The sequence below is a fragment of the Pinus tabuliformis genome, chromosome 5_2 (assembly GCF_031772625.1).
Source record: "Pinus tabuliformis cultivar Carrire ecotype Pingquan chromosome 5_2, CPIR1, whole genome shotgun sequence".
NCBI classification, from domain to species: Eukaryota; Viridiplantae; Streptophyta; class Pinopsida; order Pinales; family Pinaceae; genus Pinus; species Pinus tabuliformis.
Genome location: NC_142306.1, coordinates 423000430 through 423012851, shown reverse-complemented (window position 1 = coordinate 423012851; position 12422 = coordinate 423000430).

Sequence of the window (12422 nt, the reverse complement as noted above, 5' to 3'; positions counted from 1 at the left end):
CATAAGAAAAATACAAAAGGGAAAAGAAGCCTTACAACTTTTTGAGGTTTTTAAGTTTACATAGCCGGTCCAGAAAACTACCGTTGAGGTTGTTGTTTTGTAAATGTCTGCATCACAAAGAAAATTGTTAATAACCAATCTTTGATGAAATTGCTTGAGAAATTTTGCACAAGTGACACTATGAAAAATCGACAACCAACTTACAATATCTCCAACTTTGTTAAATTCGAAAAGTCTGGCAAAGGTTCTTTGAAATTATTATTGTCAAGTGACCTGGTTAAATGGGTCATTTACAACAGTTTTTCAAATACTTGCAGGGTCTAATTTTATTTTAAAATGAAGCAAAGAAATGAAAAGCACAATGAAAAACGATACATTAAATCAAATATAAGATTCAACTTTCACTTCTTAACCATAACCTTTAACCAGCACCAGATAGATTATACTGAATAAACTTGATATTTATAAATCATCGTTTCGTTGATATGCACTGTATTTCTTTTTTAACTTTAAAACTGAATTGCATAAATCTCAATAAAGTTCTGTATATACCGGGTACATGTTATATATTACAGGGTAATGTTTTTGGCTAGAGAGTAAATAGTTTTACCCAACTATATCAACTTATAATATAATATAATGTTATTATCATAATATATTATTAATGCATATTTTTTCCCCTTGGAAAAATCATAATTTTCATTAAATTAGGAAAATTACATGATATAGATGCAATAAGCATATGAAAATATATTAGTTGTGTGCTAGTCAAAATTTAAGAGCCAAAAATGTGTTCTCCACACAAGGAGACAGTGTTTTAATAGTACTATATAAAACACTTCAAAATTTTACTCTACGCAGAGAGTATTCATGTGGTCATATATTGAATATATATATATATAAACAGAGTATAAATAAACAGAAATAAAAACAGTTGAAGTTTAGATGTTGTCAAGCTCCTGTTGAGCCTGATCTTCCTGGTCCATATATGGGTGGTGGTAGTACTGGTACTGTTCACCTCCTCGATTGTCCTGGATCATCCAGATGTTGCATGGCCTATTCGTTGCCTCTTTGGAAAGTTGGTCAGCAATGGAGTTATGTTCCCTGTATATGTGGTGACAAACAAAATTGTCAAAGTATGTGATGTATCTATGCACTTCATCCAATATATGTCTTAATGTGAATGCATGACACGTTGTGGTTTTTTTAATCCAATCACATACTATCTTCGAGTCACCAAATATTTGTAGTTTATGACAGTCTTTTTCTATTGCAAATTGAATGAGGTATTTGGCCGTAGTGAGTTCAGCAAAATTGTTTGTACCATTTCCAAGTCCCATTTGAATATGATAATGGTGAATGTCTGAAATGTATAGAACAGCCCCCCCTCCACATCCTATTTCTTCTGCAGATCCATCGAAGTAAGCCCAAGGTTGTGAGTGATCGATGGTCTCAAGAATGATGTTCCTAGGTGGAGAGGCAGTGAAGTCCTCAGGAAGTGAACTATAATCGGCTATAATTCTAGCTGTGATGGATGGCAAATGAGGGGCAGTGTCTCGGAAAATAGAGCGATTCCTTGCTATCCAGATCTCCCAACTAATGAGAAGGGGGAGTTTCCTAGCTTTGGGCGGTGTTACAGATGACCACCAATTTTCCCATGCTTCCTTGGTAGTCAGACCCCTCGACCTGGTAGGTGTGAGAGTGTATGAAAGAATGGAGTTCTAGATATCAATTGTAATAGGACAAGAGAAGAAGAGGTGATCCAAAGATTCAGTGTTGTTCTTACATAGGTTGCACCAATAAGGTCTGTATAGCCCTCTTCTTGACAAATTGTTACTCGTTGGCACCTTATTTTCCAGTATAGACCACATAAGTAGTCTGGTTTGGGGAGGGGCTTTAAGCTTCCACATATCCTTCCACCATATTTCAATGTGCGGTGGCTTGTGTCTCTTGGCCAGTTGTAGATACCCTTCTTTTGGTGAGTACTGACCATTTTTGGCGAGGGCCCAAGTGATCTCATCTTCCCCTTCTCTTAGCCGAATGTGGGATTCCCTGAGAGCTACAGTGTAGGTACTCCATGCTTGGTGCCATCAATCAGGAAGGAGCAGGTTGTGGGAAGTCTTCCAAGCTTTGTGGAGAAAGGTCAATCTCTCTAGATCCGCAATGTACACTATGTGGGTGACACCTTTCTCAATGAGGTTCTGGAGTAAGCCCTGAGGGAGCTAATGTGCATTCCCACATCCTATCCAAGGGTCTCGACCAATTCGGACGGATGTCCCATCAGATATTCTCCAAGTAAGGTCGTCCCGTATAAGAGGCATCGAGTTGAGAACCGCTTTCCATATATTTGAGATCCCCGACTTGTTCCAACTTGTGAGTCTCAGCCAATCCAGCGGCCCTAATGGAGCAATGTATTTAGCGACTGCGATCTTGGTCCAGAGATTTTTGGAGGTAATTAATTGCCACCCTAACTTGGCTGCCATTGCTGAGGAAAAATCCTCCAATTTCTTAAGTCCCCACCCTCCCCATTTCTTAGGGATGGACAGAAGATCCCATCTTGCCGATGCATATATCCTTCATGTTTGATTACCTTTCCATAAGAATCGATAACAAAGGTTTTGTATTTGGTTGAGAATGCCTCTAGGGATCCAAGTGAGGGACATCCAATATACCGGGGTGGCCTCTAGTACTGCTTTGATGAGCACCAATCTTCCGGCTCTGGAGAGATGTTTATGGTACCATATGTTGAGTCTTTTCTCCAGCTTGGACATCAACCATATCCAATCTGCAATTTTATATCCAAGTGGTTTCAGTCTGTAGCCCATATACCTGAGGCCTCTGTCTATCTAGGTCAAAGTGAAAGGGAACCTTTGAATCGCAAAGTGTATCTCGTGGAGGGAGCATTCTGACACCGTTATTGTGGACTTAGAGTTGTTTATGGTCATGCCAATGGCGATTTTGAATAGATTGGTGGTGTTTTGTATGGTAGTGAGGTCGCCAATTCCTCCATTCATGAACATTAGTACATTGTCCACAAAAAGGAGGTGTGTTATAGTACAACCTTCCGCAATTTTGATTCCCAAGAGTCTGCCTCTGTGGTGCATGTCCTTGATCAGTCTTCTTAGCCCCTCCATGACTAGGAGAAAGAGTAGAGGAGACAGTGGACACCCCTGTCTGAGACCACGCTCAGAACCAAAGAAGGGTGATGCAGCCCCATTAATCAATACACTAAAGGATATATTGGTGATGCAACACATTGTCCATTTAATGACTCCCACAAGAAATCATAAATGAGTAAGAATCATTCTAAGATATATCCAGCTTACCTTGTCGAAGGCTTTCGAGAGATCAGCTTTGAGAATCATTCCTCTAATCTTCCTGGTTTGGATGGTGTGCAGTACTTCCTGGGTAGTGCCTATGGCTTCATGAATCTATCGATCCTGTAGGAAGGCAAATTGCTCTGATGATATGTGGTTGGATAGAATGGGACGGAGGCGATTTGCAATAATTTTGGATATGATTTTGTATAGGCAATTGCAGAGGGAGATAGGTCGGAAGTCAGTGAAGGAAGTTGGATTATCAAATTTAGGGATGAGGGCAATGAATGTGGGGTTAATAGCCCCATGCATATGCCCAGTCTTCCTGCAATCCTCGATGACCTTGAGCAGGTCATTTCCGAGAATGTCAAAAAATGCCAGGTAGAACTCTATGGTCCATCCATCTGGACCAGGGCTCTTGTCCTTTTTAAACCATTTCAGTGTGGCCTCAAGCTCCCCTAGAGTGACCTCTCTGCTAAGCAGCTCGACTTCCTCATTATCAATGAACCGAGGGAACAGTTGTGCTAATCTAATGACCTCAGCTAGGGAAGCATTAGGGGGGGCCTGATAGACCTTCTTGAAGTGAGAGGTAGCCAGGGATGCCAGGTGAGGAAAGGTGTCCACCTTTGCACCTTGTTCATTTGTCAGGTTCCAAATGGTATTAATGATCCTCCTTCCATTAGCAAATTTGTGGAAAATTTTGGAATTATCATCCCCTTCCCTCAGCCATATCGCTCTGCTCCTCAGTCTCTAGGATTTCTCCTTATCCTTGAGAATTTTTCCTCTTATGGCTGTTAATTCAGTGAGCTTCTCCCTAAGCTCATTAGAAGGGAAGGTTCCTCCACTATTATCCTCTAGGTTGGCTATCTCCAATTCAATCTCATTTAATCGATGCTCTTCGAAACATCTCTTGTTGTGTGCCCAAATCTTGGATAACTTCTTCAATTCCTTCAGATTGGCCACAAATCCTTCAGAGATGTTCCCTCCTCTTGCCGGTGGGTGAGCCTTCCAAAAGTCTGTGACTAGGCGGATGTAGGAGATGTCTTTCAACCATGTGGAGTTGAATTTGAAAGGAGCTCTGGGTTTGCTAATATTTCCACGAATTTCAAGGTGAATTGGTAGATGGTCTGAGAGTCCACCAGATCCCACCCATTGGCGATAAGTGTATCCCTGCTCTTGAAATTGTTCCTTGATGAGGAATCGGTCCAGTCTCCTAGCAAGGCTAGCCTCCCTACTTCTTTTGTTCCTCCATGTAGGGACTAGTTTGGCAGATGGGATATCAATGAACTTGTGACAATCAAGGAGATGCTCAAAGAAACCCACTAAGGGGTCGGCTTGAGCATGGTGACCCCATGATTCTGAGTAGCCTAGGGAGAAATTTAGGTCTCCACCTAGAATGATATTATCAGACTGAAAAATATTGGCTGCCAAGATTCTTTCCCAGAAGTTCTATCTTTGATGATAGGGCCCGTATATGTTGATCATTCTAATCTTGGCTCACAGCTCAGTCGAATATAAGTTCGCCCCTATGAATCCAATACCCCCCCAGAAACCCAATAAGTTAATTGTGCGGGGTTGCACCCCAGGGCAATGCCCCCCGAATGTCCATTAACATCAATGGCTTGGAAATGCCATCCAAGGAGCATAGAATCCAATAGAGGGGAAATGATAGCAGCTACACCCAAGGTTTCCTGTAGAAAGACTATATCACTCGGCTCCTTCTAGAGAAGCCTCCTCAGTGCTAGTTTTTTCTCAAGACTAGCAATCCCTCTGCAGTTGAAGGAGAGAACCTTCATGGGGGAGACTGTTGAGGAGGGCTCTGTGCTCTAAGGACCTTGTCAAGTGAAAGTTGTTTCCCGGAGGCCACCTCCATTCCTACCTTCTGTTTAGTTTTTTACAGGGAGGAAGGTCTGCCTTGAGGGAGCTTCTCATAGGAGGAGGAAGGTGTAAGACCAATGCCAATAGCATCCGGCATTGGTGTGTGAGAATGAGATCGGAGATGATATTGATGGGGAGAGGGGTTGGATCTAGGAGTTGATGCCTTTAGTGGTTCCAGTATGGTTGAGGGCACTGAAGGTGAGGGAATAGGATAATGAGGAATGTGGGGGCTTGCCGAGTGTTTTAAACAGAGATGAGGATTGTCCAAATTCAGCCCAGGTTGCTTAGAGATTTCTTTGTGTGCAGAGGAAAAAATAATGGATGCAGAGCAAGGGTTAGGAATGGACATACCTTAAGATAGCGCGACTCCAGCGGCCACCTTAGACATGGTCCAGTGGAGTGTGACTTTTTCTTGTAAGCCACCTCTGATATCCAAGTGAACCAGCAATCTAGCATATGCCATGACCCCCGTAGAGAGATAGGATCTGTCAAAATCTAGGAATGTCCCTAGAGAATTTCCAATTCTTCTGAAAATGTCCTCGGTCCAGAAGTGGAGAGGCAGAACAGGGAGCCGAACCCATATTGGCCTCGCCCCAAGTTGTTCTCAGTCTGGGTCGAACATCGAACTCCATCTCCTTAGCATGATCGGGGCTTGTTCAATGTGCCAGAAGGAGGATAGAACCCAGTTAGTGTGTTCAGCTCGTGCGAAACGTAGGGTGAACCAACCACGAACAAAGGTTTGTACGATAGGCAGATCTGCCAGGTGATGGCCCCAAATCTCCGCAACCCACTGTTTGAGTCTTGTTGCGGTGTAATTCCTGCCCCTAACCCTACCGACCAGGACTGTCGTTGCCATATCCATGGTGTCTTGCCACTGAAAGTCTTCTTCCCAATCAATGAAGACTTCATGTGTCTTGGGTTTGACACACCTTTGCTTTTTCCCGAGGGCAGGCTCTGCCTCCTTAGATCCCTCTAGGTTTTCTTTGAGATTAGGATCAAGAGGGGTAGGGTTAGGGTTAGGGTTTGGAGGTAATGGTGCAGAGGCAGAGGGGAAGGTGTCCGGGAGAGGTGGGATAGTAGTATAGCTGCTAGACAGCTGAACAGGCTCCAAGGGTGGGGAGGAGTGAGTAGAAAGGGGCAGAGCTTCTCTGTTCGGGGACTGAGATGGGTAGTGTGAGGCTGCAGAGGGGTCGAGCGAGGATAAGCCAGAAGATCCAACCGCCTGTTCAGATCCAGTAGATCTGGGACCGAAATGTTGGGGAATCGGCGTAAGGGGGGTTGCAGCAGAAGCCGGCCAGGTCATAGGAGCCTCCGGGAGGTCAATAACAGTGTTGGGTTGTCTTGAAAGCGACGGAAGCAGAGAAATAACCTTAGTGAGCTTCCTATTGAACGGAAAGTATACCTCCTTGCTGGTCTGTCTGCCGAAAATGGAGATGCCCTAAAGGGGGTCCTCCAACTAGTTTATAAGGTCACCCTCCATTGTTGCTTTGGGGGTTACGCCAGTTGTCGTCGTAAACCGGGGAATCCGACACAGGCGTAGACCAAACCCAACAACGCTAAACCGAAAACGCTAGCTCGAATCACCATTTCAGGAGGTAAGCAGGAACTTAATGAACAGTGGTCGTTGGCTGGTTACCGGCAATCAACAACAGAAACGGAGCTAGTCTGCGGCCTGGACCCAGGTGTACTGCGGAGGGCCTATCCTGTGTCAGGGCGAGGGCACACTAGCTCTGTCTTCACCATCCTCCATTATCAATACATATTATAATGTTATTATTATAATATATTATAAATATAGCCTTTTGTAAATAATATATATAATTAAAACTAATTCTAAAGTTTGAAGTGCAATAAAAATCCACTATAATGTAAATTACACATTAAAATTATTTAATTAAAATATTACTTGAAGTAATTAAAGTTTTAAGATGCAAGTTTTTTAAAATCTAAAAAAATTCAAGTTCTTCAAATGTAAGAGTTGACTTTGTTGGATTGTAAAATATTTAATCTAAATTGTGTTTTTAAGTTAGTTTTAATTGCCACTATAAATATTAATTTTGAATATTTTAAATTTATGGTATATTTATATTTTTATAATAATTTTCTAAAAATAATTAAATTAATATTTCTTATATTAAATATTATTTAATTAATATTATGTTTATCACTTAATTGATTAATATTATTTTAAATAAAATTACTAAAATTTAATAGCTTTCTTAATTTATATTTCTATATAGATCTTTATAAATGGAAAGAATAATGTTTTTGATATATGAATTCTTTTCTGTTTTATAATTCACAATACTTTTATAAATTTAATTTTTCATGTTTATAATTATTTTAATAAATAATTTTTTAAAAAAGTTAATATGGAAACTAAAAATAATGTCATACAAATATATAAAACGCTACTCACATTTTAAGTAACGCAATCAGTTTTGCAATCTGCTCCGGAACTAGTCCATTCAAATTCATCGTAAACAAAATGCAGGCAACAATCAGGTATTCTTGAATTATTACAATCTTCCGTATAAAAGCAAAGAACGGTAGAAATCACAATAATTGAAATTTACATTTCCGAAATTCTTATTACAGAAGCGCTCTTATCATAGCGAATCCCTTCCCACTCGATCGAAAAGCAAGGATCAGAAATCCAAGTGCTCATATCAAATATTTTTTGGTGTAATTTATTTTGAAGAAATATCACATATTTTTTGAAGAAGGATAGGGATACCGAAGTTGATTCTGTTAAAAATTTTCCAATTTTTTTTATAGTGGATTTGTTTGAATTATAATTTTTTTTGGTAGAAATAGATTCAGTACCACCAAAAACACCCGAGCATTCAAGATTTTGAAGTCTGACATCTATAACTTAAATTTACAAAAATCCTTACACTTAAATTTACAAAAATCCTTACTAGATTTTATTAAAATCTTACTAAGATTTCTGTAATATTTAAAAAAAAAACAGTTTATTTAAAAAACCACATTTATTAAATAAAAAATAACTTAAACCATTATTTATTTTTAATTTAAAAATGTATAAATTTCAACGACATGATATTAATAAAATACATATAATTAAATTATTATAAAAAAAATAAAAATAAAAATATTATTATAAAAATATTTTTTATTTTACAATGAATTTGATGGGATGAACTTGTACCGGCTTCCCGATGCTTCTAACTTAATCCTCAATTGTTATAAGAATTTATAAAAATATTACATAAATTAAATTACATATATATATATAATTTTTATTTAACTACAATTTAAATATGGTAATTTTTTTATAAAATATATATATATATATATATATATATAATTTTAATAAAATTTTATTTTTTATTATTATTTAAATTTTATTTTTAAATATATAAATAAATTTATAATTTAAAAAAAAATACATTTTATTAATTTAATAATTTAAATTGATAATTCCAATAACTTTTACGAAATTTGAAATAAAATTTAAAAAAAAAAAAATTACTACAAAATTAAATAAACAATTATTACATTTCCAAAAAACCAAAATTTATACTATCAAAATGAAAAAATATATATTAAAAAAAATAAAAATAAAAAACTAAAATTTATACTATCAGAGGAAAAAATATAATTAAAAATTTAACAATCATGCATTATAATTATATATATATATATATATGATGATGATGGTGATGATGGTTAACATCCACTAAGACCAAATATTGGTCTGTCCAACCTAAAGAAACAAATTATTTATTTTGATTTAAGATTTTATTCCTATGCTCAAAAAGCTTGGAGAGAAGCATTTTCACATTGTAAATGGCTACAAAGATTGTGACACTGAGATCTAATGTGGTTTTACGTGGGGCACTCTAAGAGGAAGTGGTTTTCATCCTCGATGTTCCTATTCTCACATATATGGCAGATCCTTTCCATCCATGGTGTTTTAGGAACTGCCTAATGTGGTTTTACGTGGGGCACTCTATTCTCACATATATGGCAGTTCCTTTCCATCCATGGTGTTTTAGGAACTGCCCAACGAAGTGTTTCACTATGGAGCTCATGAGAATTCGTTCTAATCTTTGCTATATTAATTTTCTTCTTTGAGCTAGTTAAAATAGAGAGATACTTTTGATCTTCAAAGGTGGGGTTAATGAACTTCTTATAATAACTTAATTTTCTTTTAGCTGCTAAATCTTTCTCACACCACATTTTTTCTTTGAACTTAGAAGTAACAATATCTTTAATGTTATTAATGTTTTTCAAAGCATCATTCTGGTTGATCTCCCAATAGTTTAACCAAGCCCTTGTGTCTTTATGCCACCCCGATTGAGCCTTAGGTGGTTTTGGCTGGAATTTAAAGCTAGCTTAGGAAGTCTATGATCGTCTATGTTATTGAGTTTGTGCTTGTACAGCAAAAACCTAACCATAGCTAGACTCCCAATAAGGGAAAGACCTGCTTCTATAAGGAGAATAAGATAGGGTGTATTACTTTTAATTTTCAGGTTATAAGTTATAAGACCTGCTTCTATAAGGAGAATAAGATAGGGTGTATTACTTTTAATTTTCAGGTTATAAGCTATAAAACACCATTTGCCCAATCTTTTTAATGCTAAATTTAAATTTAAAAAAACAAATTTTATATATATATATATATATATATATATATATAATTTTATTGATTATTTTTAAATTAAATATTATTTCTATTTATATATAATATAATTATAAAAACTGTTAATTTAATAATATTTTACTGGCTATCCAAAGAGGCTGTGATGAGGGAGCCGGACTTCTAGATGATCAGAGAACAGAATAGGGAAGCCTTACAGAATGGGGAAGCCTTCTATCAATATTATCATCGGCCTTTTATGGAACTAAATGTTTAACCTCATGATATTTTATTAGTTATGTTTTTTTTATTAGGTACAGGGCTTTTTTGATTGTATATATTATCACTAAACATGATAACAGGTTGCTTATCATATGTCTCATGGTTTTGTTTTCCCTATTTCTGTTCCCCCTGTGTGGATCAAAGGCAACAATACAGTTATATATGGTTTATGATCATGCACTGCATCTACAAGGCAACAATACAGTTATATATGGTTTATGATCATGCACTGCATCTACAGAATGTAATTTCCTCTTTTTAATGAAATTACGATTTTTCTTTATGGGAAAATATATATATATATATATATATATGACTGTTTTAGATGGTGATGGGATACTCTTAATTACTTTTTGATATAAAATTACTAGTTCAATTCCCAACTCCAATCAAAGTAATATATTAAACATAATGAATATCTAAGCCTATCAAACTTAAAAAATAATAATAATAAACATAATGAAGAGACAAACCATGACAGCGACATAAATAGAAACAATATAAAGACTATAATTTCAAATAACCAATTAATTTTAAAAATAATATTTAAATTATAATATTAATTTATTAATAACAAAATTAAAACATTCAATTTTATTCAATTTTATGACCACGATTTGATTCAACCACTATTGCATTTATTCAATTTTATGACCACAATTTGATTCAACCACTACTACGGTGCAATAGAGGTCCACCACATTGACTTTAAAGCCTTCGCTGGGTTTATAACATTATTGATGTTATAACCAATAATGAGCACCTAAAATAAAATATTTAGTGCCTTTTTAGTGCATGTTACCAGAAGGATTAATGTGTTCGTTAGGAACAATAATGAAGAAGTTGTTGTTGTATGATAAATGAATATTATACTGTCCTTTTAGGATACATATTTTCCACTTGCATCTCTACATATGTCAATATAACTCCCACTTTGTTATGTAATTATTTGTAAAAAAATTCCAAATTTCATTGGCTTTGTCTTATTTTATTGATTATTGCTTTGTGATTTGGAATTCCAGGTGGCATAACGAGATGATGTCAATGGAGTGATGCATTGAGCTCAAAGGCAGGTTACACTACCTGTGTTAAGTGTGTTAGGTTGCGTTCATCAATATTTTTTTTTTCAAGGTAATAATTTATTTTTTGATTAAATTTTGTGAAATTGTTTGTTTTAGAATCCAATAAAAAATTTAAAGTATCTTAGAATTGTAAATATTAATTATTGAAACGAGATATTTTGAGTGTAATATATATTTTATTTATACATATTTATATAAATTATATAAATATTAAGCTAGGAAAAAAATTGAAGAGTCATAGGAGTTATTCAAACTTTTTAGAAGATGAAATCCAAAGCCAGTTTTTTTTGTACATATGCATGATGTGAGTTAATGAAAATCATGTAGTTATTCTTTCTACCTATTAGTGGTATTAAAGCCTAGGGTTTTTTATAACTTCATGATTTGCTTCTAAGAATATATGTCATTATGTACCCATTTCTAAGAATCTTTGTTCAGCCCTTTGTGAGAAATGTGACACTTCTACAACTTGTAATGCCACTTGAGATTCTCTACCTTCCCATGGCACTTCTCCATCTATGTTCCCACTTAGTGGTAATTTGTTATGTCTATATAACACATTTGAAAACCCTAGAGATGCATCACCCTTGTGAGTGAAGGGAAATCACAAGGGTCTCTTATTCAAGGACTTCTTCTCAACCACAATAAGTTTCAAGGTGCATGTCTCAGATGCATAGAACATGAATTCATTCTTGTGGGTTGCCAAAATCAAGAGGAACTCCATATCTCCTTACACAAATTGTTAAATTCTTTGATAATTTGAAAGCATCTTCCTTCTTGATTTTCTAGAGATTGTAGATGGAAAAGGAGATAGAATTCAAATGGGGATTTGACTTTAGGGCACTCTAATAAAGGTCAAATCTACTCCCTCATAGGAATCTCGGTTAAAGCTCGATGCATGCATTTCTTTGTTGAAGGAGGTCCGTGATCTTTCATATAACTTTTGATGTAGAATCAATTCTTGACATAAGTGTTGGCCTTCGTTTTTTAATTTAATTTTGTTTAATTAAATACATTTAATTTCCATGTTATCTATCCATTTACCATCATATATGTCATTTTGACCAATTTATCCATATTCAGGTATATAAATTAAGTTTTGCAATTTTTATATGTTTTTATAAAAAATGGATTTTAAGTGCATTTTTTAATAGGATCAGAAATTCTCGTAATGGCTTCATTGATGTCATACTTACAGGACACTTAGGCACAAGCTAAAAACATTTCTAGAAAGCTTGGGAACTAAGATTAAATGAA